General features: G+C 52.2%; 1 long non-coding RNA gene across 13 annotated transcripts in view; it reads right to left on the reverse strand.

Moving 5' to 3' along the window:
- Window positions 1-13359, reverse strand: part of LOC106509952 — a 220853-nt gene that overhangs the window by 65302 nt on the left and 142192 nt on the right. The gene's annotated exons all lie outside the window — the stretch shown is intronic.

Here is a 13359-nt window from a genome sequence, read left to right on the forward strand (position 1 = left end):
GCAGGTTCGATCCCTGGCTTTGCTCAGTGGGTTGAGGATCAGGCAATGCCGTGAGCTGTGGTGTAGGCTGCAGATGCAGCTCGGATCCCACATTGCTGTGGCTGTGGCTGTGGCCGGCAGCTGTAGCTCCAATTCGACCCCTAGCCTGGGAACCTCCGTATGCTGTGCATGCGGCCCTAGAAAGACCAAAAAAAAAAAAAAAAAAAATTAACCAAAATGAAATTTCACATTCGGCACAAAAGGCTAGTGATCATTAAAAATTCCTGGGAGAAACTGATGGCGGTTCACTAATTAATGGGGCTTAGCAATACCAAGCACCACTTAATGAACCACTGGTCCTTAGAGAAGCAAATATGAGGGCTGTCACTTGGCAGATTTCTAATTTACGCTCCTCCAGGGAGACCCCAAGGAGACACGCTTCGGAGTGGAGTTCTCTCCAAAGCGACTGAGGGTGAAGGATCGCGGCGCGGCTGGACAAAGGGAAGGTGAGTCAGCGGGCATCCCGAGGTGTGGTCCACAGACCCCCTCTGTGTCTACAACAGACTGACTGTGTTCAGGATCAGAAAGCAGAAAGCAGAGAGGGGGGCAAAGCACGGGGGAGGGTCCGCTGGGTAAGACTCTTTGCAGGGCACGGCCCGTGGAGGAAAACGCAACAGAAGCAGAGTTGGATGGAAAACAGCACACCAAACACTCACGGGCAGATGCGCCCCTCCCCTCCCCCCACCCTGGTCCCACACAAACCACATGCTCATCACTTTCCCACCATAATATTAAGACATGCTCTTGGTTTAAAAAAGAAAATCACAGAGTAAAAGTTCCCACTTTCTCACACCTTCCAATCACGCTTCCCGGAAATGTATGTTAACAGGAAGTTCATACCTTTCTCAGAATTTTGTGCTCAAATATGCATATGTACTATTTTGTCCTCTTGTTTTGACAAAGGCGGGCTAATTCTACACCAGAAAAAAAAAATACTACAGCTTTTCTTCTTCTATTATTAATTATGGACACCCATCCTTATTAATATATTTAAGTTCATCTCAATTGTTTGTATTTAAGGTTTTTTGGGTTTTTTTTACTTGTCACTTTGAAATAAGTTCACACTTAAAAAAGACTGAAAATACAATGAATCCCATAGCCTTGCAATTTCTCAATACTGGTGTCTTATGTAACCACATTATAATGATCAAGTTGTACCAGGAAATCAACACTAATAAAATCCTATTGTTTCACGCAGCAACATTACTCAAATTTTACCAGAAATGTCTTTTTCCAACCTAGAATCCCACCCCAGCTCACACGCTGCCTTTAGCCATCGTGTCCCTCAGTTTGCCGTTAATCCGGCATCGTTTCTCAGGCTTGCTTTGTCTTTCATTTTTGAGGAGCACTGGCCAGTGATTCTGCAGAATGTCCCACAATGAGGGTTTGCTTGGAACATCTTGTGATGCCAGAAAGTAAGGCTGTGCTCAAAACGTGATGGAGAAAAGTCAGAAGGTCACAAAACCCAACTGGAAGGGCATCCCAACCGCCAAACCGAGGAAAAACTGCAATCACAGATTGTAACCAAGAGAATGAGAATTTGAGTTCATACTGATAGAAACAACTGAATTTTTTAATGGAAAAGAAAGGAAAAGTCTCCCTTACATCAGATTTTCAAATGCTAATTGCAGAGGTGATGATGGAAACACGCCCTGCACACTCCCCAGCACACACACTCCCCAGCACACTCACTCTCAACCACGTGCTGCACACCCAGGGACACCGTTTCCAGGCAAGAATTATCAGTGGATGCGAGCATCAGTTAGCTGGGAGTATGATGAGAAACAAGGTATTTACATAGCATCAAAGATACTCATTAATTCTAAAGGGGGAAAGTAACTTTATGGTGAAGAAACCCAGCGGACACAACTTTCTTCTATGCTCGAGGGAGACATCATCAGCCGTGGGATAATCCAGCACCATGTACCTCCCGACTCAGCCCTGAGAAGGTCGCAAGGTCTCTGTGCCTGCTGGGTAGGACACTGTTCATCAGGGAGCCTGTGGTCCAGCTGTGCTATTTTATCAATGCTCTGAAATGAACACCTTTGGAAATGTGCTTTACTGTTTCCAGGGGGCAGATTCATTAGATGCGGGGCTGCCGGGTCAAAGGGTACACGCTAAATTTTGAGAGCTCCTGCCAAACCTCCCTTCACCAACCAGCAGTGCATGAGAAGACCCACCTCCTGCTGCCAGCAACATCCGTGGCTGCAACCTGCCAAAATGCCTAACTCGGGAGCAAAGGAAGTCAGCCGTGGCTGTGTCAGCACCTGGACAGATACAGTGAGAAGAGCAGGAGCCAGAGAACTTGAAACACCAGCGCATCTAGACCTGGAGGGATTTCCTGAGGACAAGGTCAGGGCTTCAGGCCAAGCAGGAGTCACCAGCAGGTATGTGTACTAAAGATCCCAGAGAAAAAGCCGACAAGACTCTAATACATCTGCAGGGTGCCATACAGGTTTCCTATTTGAGAGTGACTTAAGAGGCTTAGAACTTGCACCAACCTCCTCCTGGCCTCAGCTCCAAACTTTAACTCCCTGAAAGGCTAAAATGCAGTTGTGACGTTTCCCAGTCGAACTTATTAGTGATAATTATGAATCTTCCTGTTGCTTTGAGAAAAGCATCATTAACCTTTAGAGGTACCAAAGGGCAGCAGCTGAGAGAGGGGCAGTAACTCGGCCATCAGAGTGAGCAGATGAGAAGCACGGGGGTTCGCAAGCCTAGCTCAGAGCCCAGCTGAGAGCAGTGGTCCCCCCAGCCCACCACTCTCCCTCGTCTACACTGCCTGCTATCACACCAAGCTCACACCTGCATTATCGTGTTTCCTCTCTACAGCCTCCTCATGAAACAGGTACCATTATTAGGGCCATCATGCCAGTGGGGAAACCAAGATGTTGCCGAAGGCCTTGAGAGCCGTAAGGGACAGGCTTAGGACTCCCACGGGGTTTATGTGGCTTTCAGGCCTGGGTTCCTAATGAGCACACCACTCGGCCCCTCTCAACGCTGCTACAGACCTTGTTTAACGCCAGCCGTGCCCTGGGCCGTCGGCTGCCTGGGCAGTGGGCAGCGAGGGAAACAGAACAGCCTGTCCATCCCACCACCCACCTCCTCAGACCTGGGCCAAAGCCCACCCTTCTCTTCCACCCGGCAAACCAGCACACTCACTCTCAACCACGTGCTGCACATGCAGGGGCTGGATTCCTTAGGTCGCTTTACAAGCTAGTCTGAGTCAAGACAATCCACGTAGGAAAAGCAAAATGACAGTACAATGGCTAAATGAGGACATTAGGGATAGTGAGCCTGGACGAGACCCAGAGCTGATGATAAACAGAAGGGCTGAGGAAGGCATCCAGGGCCCAAGAAGACCTCAGACACACGCTGTTGAGAGCCACCCCCAGGACTAAGGACTTACACCCTGAAAACTCTCACCTGTCTGGGCAGCAGGAGCAGGGCAGCCGCTGCTGGGGAGGTCGGGAAGGGGGCCGGTCTGCGGGGTAGAAGGGAAAGCTGCTAAAAGCTCCTGCGCACCTACTCAGGAACCTCACGTAGCCTCCCAGAGTCCCTAAGCAGGCATCATCTCACGTCACAGACACAGAAAGGGACGCTCAGAGAGGGCATTTAGCTTGCCCAAAGCACCCAGCGATTGATGGTAAAATGAAAAAATAAAAATAAAGGGATAAAAAGGCCAGGACAAAAACCAGGTGTACCTGGAACCAAAGTCAAGATCTATCCACCCCGCGATAACTTTTAAGGTTTGTTGTAATTCACAGGAACCAAGGGAATCTTATCATATAACAAAATCCGAACAATGGGACCTGCTATAGACTAAACTGTGTCCCCCTCCAACTTCACATGGTGCAGTCTCGATCCTCGATTCTCTGATTCTCTCGGGAGCGAGGACCTGATGGCGGTAATTAAGGTTAAATGAGGTCACGAGGGTGGAGCCCCGCTGCCATAGGATTAGCACACTTAGAAGCAGAGACACCAAAGAGCTGGTGTGTTCTCTCCCTCTTCCTCTCCCTCTACTAGGTGAAGGTACAGCAAGAAGGTGGCTGCCTGCAAGCCAGGAGGAGAGCCTTCACCAGAAACCGAATCAGCCGCACCTCGATCCTGGACTTCCCAGTTTCCAGAACTATAAGAACATGAATTTCCTCTTGTTGAAGCCTCCCTAAGATATTTGGTTACGGCAGCCCAGGTTGACTAAGACTGGGCCTCTCCATCAATCAGACAGGTAGTCTGATTGGTGTTTTTTTTTTGTTTGTTTGTTTTACTGTTGTTGTTTTGTTTTTTTAATAGCTGCACCCACAGCACATGGACGTTCCTGAGCCAGGGACTGGATCCAAGCCACAGCTGCAAACTACACTGCAGGTGTGGCTACGCTGGATCCTTGAACCCACTGTGCCTGGCAAGGGATCAGACCTGCACCTCTGCAGGGATCCAAGCCGCAGCAGTGGACTTCTTGCACTGTGCCATGGCAGGAACTTCTGGTTTATTTTTAAACTATGTCTTCATCACTCACGTTTGAGCATAGCCCCCAGGATGTGCAGAAGTATCTGCTTATAATTTATAAGCAAAAGCCTGTATTATGATAAAACATGATGTTTTATAGAAAAGAAATAAGGTAAACGAAAACAAACTTGTAACATTTTCCTCACATACTTTGTTGGCTGTTTCCCCTGCAAAAGTTATGGTCAAGTTCTAACCCCCCAATACTGGTGAGTGTGACATTTGGGACAGGGTCTTGGGGGAGTAATCAAGCTAAGAGGAGGTCAGATAAGGGTGGACCTAATCTTTGTAAGAAAAGGGACACTGGACCAGATGCAAGGGAGAGGACGGAAGCGGAGAAGGGAGTGAGAACTACAAGCTAAGCAAGGCCAGGGGTGGCCAGCCACCAGCAGGAGGTAGGAGAGAGAAAAGGAAGGACTCTTCCCTAGAATCTTCGCAGGGAAAGCAACCCTGCTGCCACTGGGATTTCAGGCTTCCGGCTGCAGAACGGCGAGCGTGTACATTTCTGTCGTTCTTCGCCACCTGATGTGTGGGTGGTGCTTTGTTACAGCAGCCCTCAGAAGCTCATACACACCCCAAGAAGTGCGCGCAGCATGTGAGGGCCAGCGTGTGATCCGGCCCCGCATCCCGAGGAGCACGATGATGCAGACGGCCCCAGGAATATCGCGATTTACAGTCAATCCCACTGCACACTGCGCTGGAGCGACGAAAGGGGAAATCATGGCAGGAGAGCTGGTTGGCACACACACTGCTGAGTGAGCGGCTCGACGCAGGGAGGAAGCAAGTGATTCCTGGGCCCGACGGGGGCCGTGGGGGCGTCTGAGGGGTCCAGGAAGCATGGCAGAGGCAGCCTTCCGCAGGGCACCGGCGCAGAGGAAACCCCCCAAGAAGCACCGGGCCCACGTCTTCTGCTCGGGCCAGCCTCACTTCCCCCCGCCAGCCCGGCCCTGGTGTATTCTGACAAAGCTGTTTCCACCAGCTCAGGCACACACCCCTGCAGACACAGAGAAGGCCGGCCCACCCTGGGGACCGGGGCTCATGGTGGAAAACCCAATGCATCACCTTCAAGCCCAGCAGGCTGTGGAAAGGGGCTGCCAGCAAGCCCCCCGGGAGCGGCCCGTGGTTGCGGGCAGGCAGCAGGAGGGAGGAAGAGCACTGAGCAAGCCCTGAGCGTAAGGCACGGGGCTTCCGGGCACGGGGCTGCAGGTGGGCGGGGGAGGGGGTGGGCTTTGAGGCTTCGGGCCTCAAAGCAACAGGCCTGGAAAACCTGCTTTGAGTGCAACTGAGCACAGGTGACAAGGGTAGGAAATACAGAAATACACCTTGGGGGTTAATCAGGGCTCAACATGGGAAAAGGAAAGAAAACCCATTGAATTTCAGATAAAGGAACCATTTACTGAAAAGCCAAGAGCGGGGATTCCAGAGTATCGGAGAAGTAGTGGCTGCAGAGAGCGAGCTCAGCTTCACAGCGATGGGGACGGGACTCGGGGACCCAGGGACTCGGGGACTCGGGGTGGGAGTATCAGAACTAACGTCTGGGGACCCTGGGGCGTCCTGGCATGGGGTGTCATCTCTAGAGCAGCCCCTGAGGCTGGTTCCCGGAGTGGCGGACAAAAAGCCCCTGAGAACGGAAGCAACTGCTGCTACTGGGACCAAGTGCTGCAGCCAGGAGACGTGCTGCTACAGTGACAACCTCAGGAACAGACCTCGGATAGAAAGGGACACCCCCTGCCCCCACCCCCAACTTCCAGTCTCCCTGGAACAATCAGATCTGGCCACGCTGGGCCAGCAGTTCTCCAGGACCACAAGCAGTGGCCACGGACGGACCACCGACCCCTTTACACGGGGCAGGCACAGACCTTGAGCCATCAGGCAGGAACCTGGCCGGAACCAGGTGACCAGGCCAGTACATCACAGCAGACGTCCTGGCTCTTTATCAGCCAGGCACGCCTTCTCGTTCCCCACCAATCCCTGTGGTCTGCCCACAGGGTCCACGTTATGTATATTGCCTTCCTGGGCTCTGGAGACAACTGAGCTTGGGACCCCAAAAAAGGCATGGGCTAGGGGACTCTGCATTATACATGAACTCTCTCACTCCCACTTGCTGTGTATCAGGTCCCTCAGGCAGGGGCGTGTGTTCTGTCCCCTCTTGTTTTATCCACTGCTTTATTTCCCTGCTGAACTGAAACTGAATGGATGAACCTCGTTTTGGTCTTGGGGCCCGTGCCGAGCATCTCGTAGGAGACGCAGCGCTTCCCTCGAGGGTTTGGTCTACTTGGAAGCAGCAGGTGGGCGGAGAATTTTTTTTTAAGTGAGCACATTTCCAATGTAGTAATCCCGGGGGTCTCTGGGCAGTAGGGGGGAGATGCACTGGGGGTGACGCAGGAGGTGAGGGGGGAACAGGGAAGCCTCCCCAGAAGGACTGAGATCGAGAAGCGCACACAAGCCCAGGGAGGGCGACAGCGTCCTGGTCTGCAAGCATTCTCCACAGGACACGTTTCTGAGTCTCTGCCCCACTGTGTCCAACTCAGCTTGACTTCTGCTCGTGAGACCACACTGCCCACGGGGAACTGGCCAGTGTTCTCGGCCTGCTGCTCTCTGCCCATGCGGAGTTTGAGAGCTCGCCATTCGGTGCTTCCTCTTTCCAATTAACGTGGGCAAAAACAAACAAACAAACAAACAAAAAAGTCTGTTCAAAAGTGTATGGAGTGGTGACGGATTAGGGCTGGAACATCAGTATGAATTCATGGTTGGCTTGATATAGATACACGAGTCCACACTGGTATGAGCAAGTAAATAGAGGAGAGGAGACAGCTCTCCGATGGGGAATTCCAAATAATTTGTGTAGATACGTCACCTTCGAGGGGGAGAAAATCCCCCCCCCAGCAGTGTGACATCCTTCCAAGGATGGTAAAGGCAGGAGCATGGGGGGTACTTTCACAGTAGGGAAATCTGACAAACAGCACCAAAGCAAGGTGGCTAAGTTTAGCACATAAATGATGTGATGAAAATGACAAACCCCATCTTCCTCCCCAAACCCAACATCCCAGATTAATGATGAGAAAAACATCAGGCAAGTCCCAGCAGGGGGGATAATCTGTAAAATACCTGAACCTCAAAACTTGATAACACTTCAAAACTATCTAGGTTCTCAAAAACAAGGATAGTCTGAGAAACCGTCACATCCAAGAGGAGCCTAAGAAGACATGAAAACTAAACAGTACCCTGGATGGGATCCTAGAACAGAAAAAGGACATCAGGTAAAAATTAAGGAAACCACATGATAATGTGAGAAAAAAGAATGTATACATGTATGTGTAATTGGGTCACCATGGAAAAAAACTGTCTTGGGGAAATAACAATTTAAAAAAAATTTTTTTTAATTAAGGAAACCCAAAGAATATGTATAAACTGTAGTTACTAATAATGAAGTGTTGGAGTTCCCACTGTAGAGAAGTGGGTTAAGAATCCGACGGCAGCAGTTCTGGTCGCTGCGGAGGCGCGGGTTCGAGCCTCCTGTGTGGCTGCAGGTGCGGCTCAGATTCAATTCCTGGCCAGGGAGCCTCCATGTGTCCGGGGTGCAGCCGTAAAAAATAATGATGATGATGACGACAAGTGTACTAATATCGATCCCTTGTTGTGGCCACTGCGCGATGCTCATCTAAGATGTTAGCAGGGAAAACCGGAGTGGGATGTAGGGGGAGCTTCCTGAACTGTGTTTAGAACTTTTCAGTCGAATCTGAAACGGATCTAAAAATAACGTCTGTGACAAAATGAGGACACCTGGGATGTCTCCCTCAATTTCTGCTCCTCTGGATGACTGTCATATGCCGTTCCCATCAAAATACTCTGAAAAGTTTGATCAGCCTGAAAAGGGAACTGAGGTGTCTGTGAACCGAGTCGGCTGGGAAGGCCAGACCGGGCCAGCCCTCCAGTCCCCTGCGTTCAGAGCTCAGAAAAATGAGCTTCTAAGACCCAAAGCAAAGGGCCAGTGGATTCCCCAGCTCAACACCCATGGGGGGAGCATCTTCGGTGACCCAGGGGAGTCCCGGACAACCATGCCACCTGATCCTCGGAACAGGAAACCAAGGCTCAGAAGCGCCTAGAGCCTTCTTTCCAGCTCAGTGCTGGCCAGTGGCAGAGCAGAAAGACCTGGGTTCACATCTGCTTTCTGCTCCCAGCGCAGGGCTCCTCCCCCCTCCCACCCTCCACCGGTCACTTTCCCAATTCTCTCCCACTCCAGCAGGGGCGGAGCCACCCTCAGGGAAGAAGCCAGCTCCGGAAGGGCGGCACTTAAGATCGGTTTTTCTTTTTTTCCTCTTACTTCTATTTTGATGAAACTTTTCCTAAACCCCCCCCCCCCCCCGCAGGATATTTTTTGGCTGCCCCACAGCATATGGAGTTCCCAGGCCAGGATCAGATCCGAGCCACAGTTATGGTCTACACTGCAGCTGCGGCAACGCTGAATCCTTTAACCCACCTTCCTAGGCCGGGATGGCACCTGTGTTCTGGAGCTGCAGAGATGCCACTGATCCTGTCGCACCACAGCAGGAACTCCAACCCAATGTTTTTAAAGGTTCCCCTTTTGATTTGCCACGGGGACAAAGCCGGTGCCTCTCCTCCTCCAGGGCAGAACGCCCTTCTGAGTCCTTGCAGCCAAACACTGTGTGATGCTGGGACAAGTGGGTCCTTTAGTTTTTAGGTTTCATCTTTGGAGGGGAAAAAAAATCTTCCAGATGCTCTGCCTCCCGTGTGGATATTTTCCTCATAAAAGTACCCATCACTAGCCAGCTCCAGGGGGGGTGACAGAATTGGAAGAAAGAAGGCTGGGAGCCAAAGAGTCTGAATTCCCAGCAGACCGGCATGACTGAGAGCCCACGGACCCAGAGCCTTAGCGGCTCAGGGCTTCTGAAAGCCACCCGCACTCCGGAAGCAGCCAGGGCGCTAGACAGCTGTGTGTCAGGTGGGGCGCTGTCATTTACTCCATTATAAACCAAGGATCCAACCTGCAGGATCTCAGACTTTGTCAGGGTCCCCTGATAGACCTGGGTCCCAGGAGAGCAGAGAGGGATGGCCGAGCCTGGAGAAAACCTAGAGGTGAGCTGGGAGGGTCCCTGGAGAGAACAGGGGCATCTAGGGACCTCGGTAAGAGGCAGCGAGAGACACGGGGCTGGAGTCGTGGCGACATGCAGCACTTACATCAGTTTAGCAAAGGGTCTGCTCATTAGTTAAAGCTTCTAAATATTAGCCCCAGTTTAAAAATAAAAAAAGAGCTTGAAATTATGGCAAAGCACAAAGCACGAGTATGTCCTTCACATGTACCCCACGGGGAGATGCCTTCCTTTGCCATCTGGGGCACATTAGCTAATCCCCATTTCCTCACATGCCCTGAAAAGCAAAGGAGAGAATACACGTAAAGTGCCGGAAACACTCTGAATAACACATTGGAGCTTTGTCATTTTTACTATGATTATTGGTAGTACTGGTAGCAACACGTGGACTCAGAAGATCCACCCACTCTTGTAAGATCCACCGCCAACTAGCAAAGAGCTCGCAGCAGCACAAGGCTCCAGGTCTCCAATTCATTCATCTGTGAAATACAGGTGTCTCCATCCGCACAGGCTGCTGTAATAAGATGCCATAGATTGGGTGGCTTAAACAATAGGAATTTATTCCTCACAGTTCCGGAGGCTCGAAGTCCAAGATCAAGATGCAGCCGATGCCGTCTCTGGTTTGTGGAGGGCTGCCTTCCAGCTCACGTGGTGGGGAGCAGAGGGAGACGTTACCTGCCCCGTGTCTCTTCTTATAGGAGCCCTCGACCCATCGTGAGGGCTCCACCCTATGACCTAGCCACCTCCCAACAGCCCCACCTCCCGATACCATTACGCTGGGGATTATGGTTTCAACATCTGAATTCCGGGTCGGGGCGGGGGGGGGGAGGGGGGGGGCATGAATACACAATCCAGAACCACAGGGATCCATAAAGCCAGCATCTGTCTCTGGATCTCCTTCAGAGCAGGAATGGTGCTTTTTCCCTCCTTTATTCCAGGCACCTGCATAATGGCCCCTGCAGGTTCTCCGTAAATCGCCATGGAAGAAAAGAAAGACGGAAGAACAAGAAGGAACTTGATCAACTGCTAAGTCCTAAGCAAATAGGGCTTGGTTTCCCCCAACCCCAGAACAGACCGGGGAGCCCTTGCAGAAAGAGCAGTGGCTGCATGAAGTCTGACTTTCTCACCCACACCCGGTATCCAAAAAAATGCAGGCGATCCAGGAAAACATTCCCCGAGCATAGCCTGTGCTCCTGTCACGGTGCCAAAGGCTGGGACTAAAGAGAGAGCCAGACCCAGAGCCTGTTCTCAAAGCACTCACGGTGCAGGGAGGAGAGCGGATAGTCAAGCCAGTCGGGTGCTGCTCCTGGAGACAGAAGGAAACCGAACCCACTGGGGAGATGATAAGAAATGAAGGTTCCAAAGAGTGGCCTTTACTCTAATATTAATTATAACAATTATCAGCCATAACGATAACGGCCAGCTGTGTGGCCAGCTGCTGGATAAACTGGACCGCAGGAGACCCAGAGACGGTTCCATTTGGGGGGGTGGGCAGATTCCCTGCCTCTGCAAAGCCCATCGAAGGCACCGCCGAGGAAGCTGCGTGTCTGCCAGCGTGACAGATATTATCAGAAGAAACAAAATTAGGCACATTTTCCCCTAGACTTACGAATCCCTCCTCTGCATTTGCCCTCATGTCTCTGACATTAATTGAACTCTGTCTTCGCTACTAAAAATAAACCCCAGGTCAAATGCAATGAGCCAAAAACCTCAATATGAAACCACAAGAAACAGTAATAGTAAAATGGGCCAGTTGCAGAGGTGTTTTGAAAATCCGTTTCTGTTTCAAGGGTAGAGTTCCGAGTGGGCCAGGAGATCTTTCAATACTCTGGCCACGGAATAAAGGAAGCGACCTTGACACACACACACCCCGTGGCTAATGACCAGAGCTGGCGCGCGTCCAAGGACACGCAGATGGGTGCCTTCGGATACCCTCTCACTGCAGGCCAGAGAGGGCTGGTTTGGGACGATCAGGCAGGAGCCAAGAGATGTTCCCGGGGGAGGCGGAGCCAGACGAGGAGGCCCTAAAAGCCAGGAAAAAGGCACCCTGTGTGCAGGTGCAGGAAGGAGGCCGGGGCCGGGAGGAGGGAGAGTAACTCGGTGGGCCGGAGCCAGGCAGGTAAGGAGGTGGGAGAGAGGCAAACCACAAGGGCTCTTTTTCACTGACCATGCTCCCCCCCCCCACCGCCCTGCCCCCGGCTGGGTTGTGCAGCTGAGAAAAGAAGCATGGGGAGCTAGAAAGGACTGGCCCAGGGTCGGAGAGAGGAGAGGGAAGTAGGCTAGAATCTCCTAGATAGTACACTGGGCTAGAAGCCCAGATACTGGTACTCGTCTGTTCCACGGCAGGAACGGGGCAAACAAGCCCACGGATGGGAAGGCTGCAGATCCCTCCTGCTGGCGCGCAGCCCGGGTGAGCTGACTTCAGCCAGGGGGGCAGGCACACAGGCTCCGGGTGGGAGGGCAGTGCCTTTAGAACAAGTAGAAGCCACACATGAGCCAAGTGCTTGGGCTTTTCTTAAACCCCACCCCGGGACAGACCAGCCCAGCCCAGGGATGTGTCCAGGACTGTCAGCCTTGAGGTCCTAACATCTACTCCCGCTCTGTCCACCTCCAGCAGCTGAGTTCTGGGGAAATTCCTTTCTCATTACCCCCAGACAGACCTGCCAAGCCTTTCCTCTGTCAAAAGAACCGTTCTCCCAGCTTTCAGATCCTCTACCCCAGCGCCTGGCCTCCCACTGGCTCTTCCACCCCACACCCACCCCCCACCCCCCCAACCCTCCGGCACAGGAGCTCAAGCCCTGCAGGTGCTCCAGGGAGCAGGGATTCCAGAAGAGGCAGCTTTGCATCCGTATACACTTCCGCTTCCCAAGCTGATGGCCTGGACCAGGAGCGTGGGCTTCTGAAACCCAACTGAAGGACTGGTTGAGGGCTCCAGGGGCAAAAAAAAAAAAAGGCGGGCCTGCGAGCTGTACTCACGGCCGCTGCCTGCTGACACTAGAATGTGACACTAGCTAGAGAATAAGCAAGTAGATCACAAAATCCAAGCCAGCGGGAAGGTGAGCACCCAGGCGGCTGAGTAGAGAAAGGCTTCTGCTAATGTCTTATTCACATGCATCTTCCGAGAGTCTCAAGAGACAGTACCCCCTCCAGGAAGCCTCCCGGAATGGACAAGGGCCCATCCCCAGGCCTCCCACACACCTGGTGAGCCTGGAGGACCCTCTGTCTGTCAGGGGCCCACCCTGACCAGAGGGCAAAGCCCCATGCTCTCCATCTCCGTGGCCACTCGGCTCCTGAACGCCCCGGAGGGGGTCGGGGGGATGGAAACGCAACCGCCTTTTGAAAAGGTATAAGGCGCGAGCAAAGAGGACACGCACGCGTGAGCACCGTCCTGGGCTGCTTTCTCCACCTGACTTCTCGCCGTCCACACTTTCTCACCCAACTTCCCACCCTTGCAGAGGTTTCCCGGGTGCAGCAGGGCTCATTTTTCCTTTTCTCGGCACATCGCTTATTCTTTTCAACATCTCATCGAAGGGAAAAAAAACCACACCCGGCCTCCCTCTTGGCGCCACATCTTTAAAAACTTTCTCCCTTTGCTTCCCACTCTGGCTTTTCCTCTCTACACCCGCCTTTTCAATGATTCAGTCCCGTGTTCTTTCAACAGGCCCAACCCTGGGGCATCAGGATGTGTAAGAGGGTTTTTGCTCTA

This window comes from Sus scrofa, chromosome 4 (genome assembly GCF_000003025.6).
Source record: "Sus scrofa isolate TJ Tabasco breed Duroc chromosome 4, Sscrofa11.1, whole genome shotgun sequence".
Taxonomy (NCBI): Eukaryota; Metazoa; Chordata; class Mammalia; order Artiodactyla; family Suidae; genus Sus; species Sus scrofa.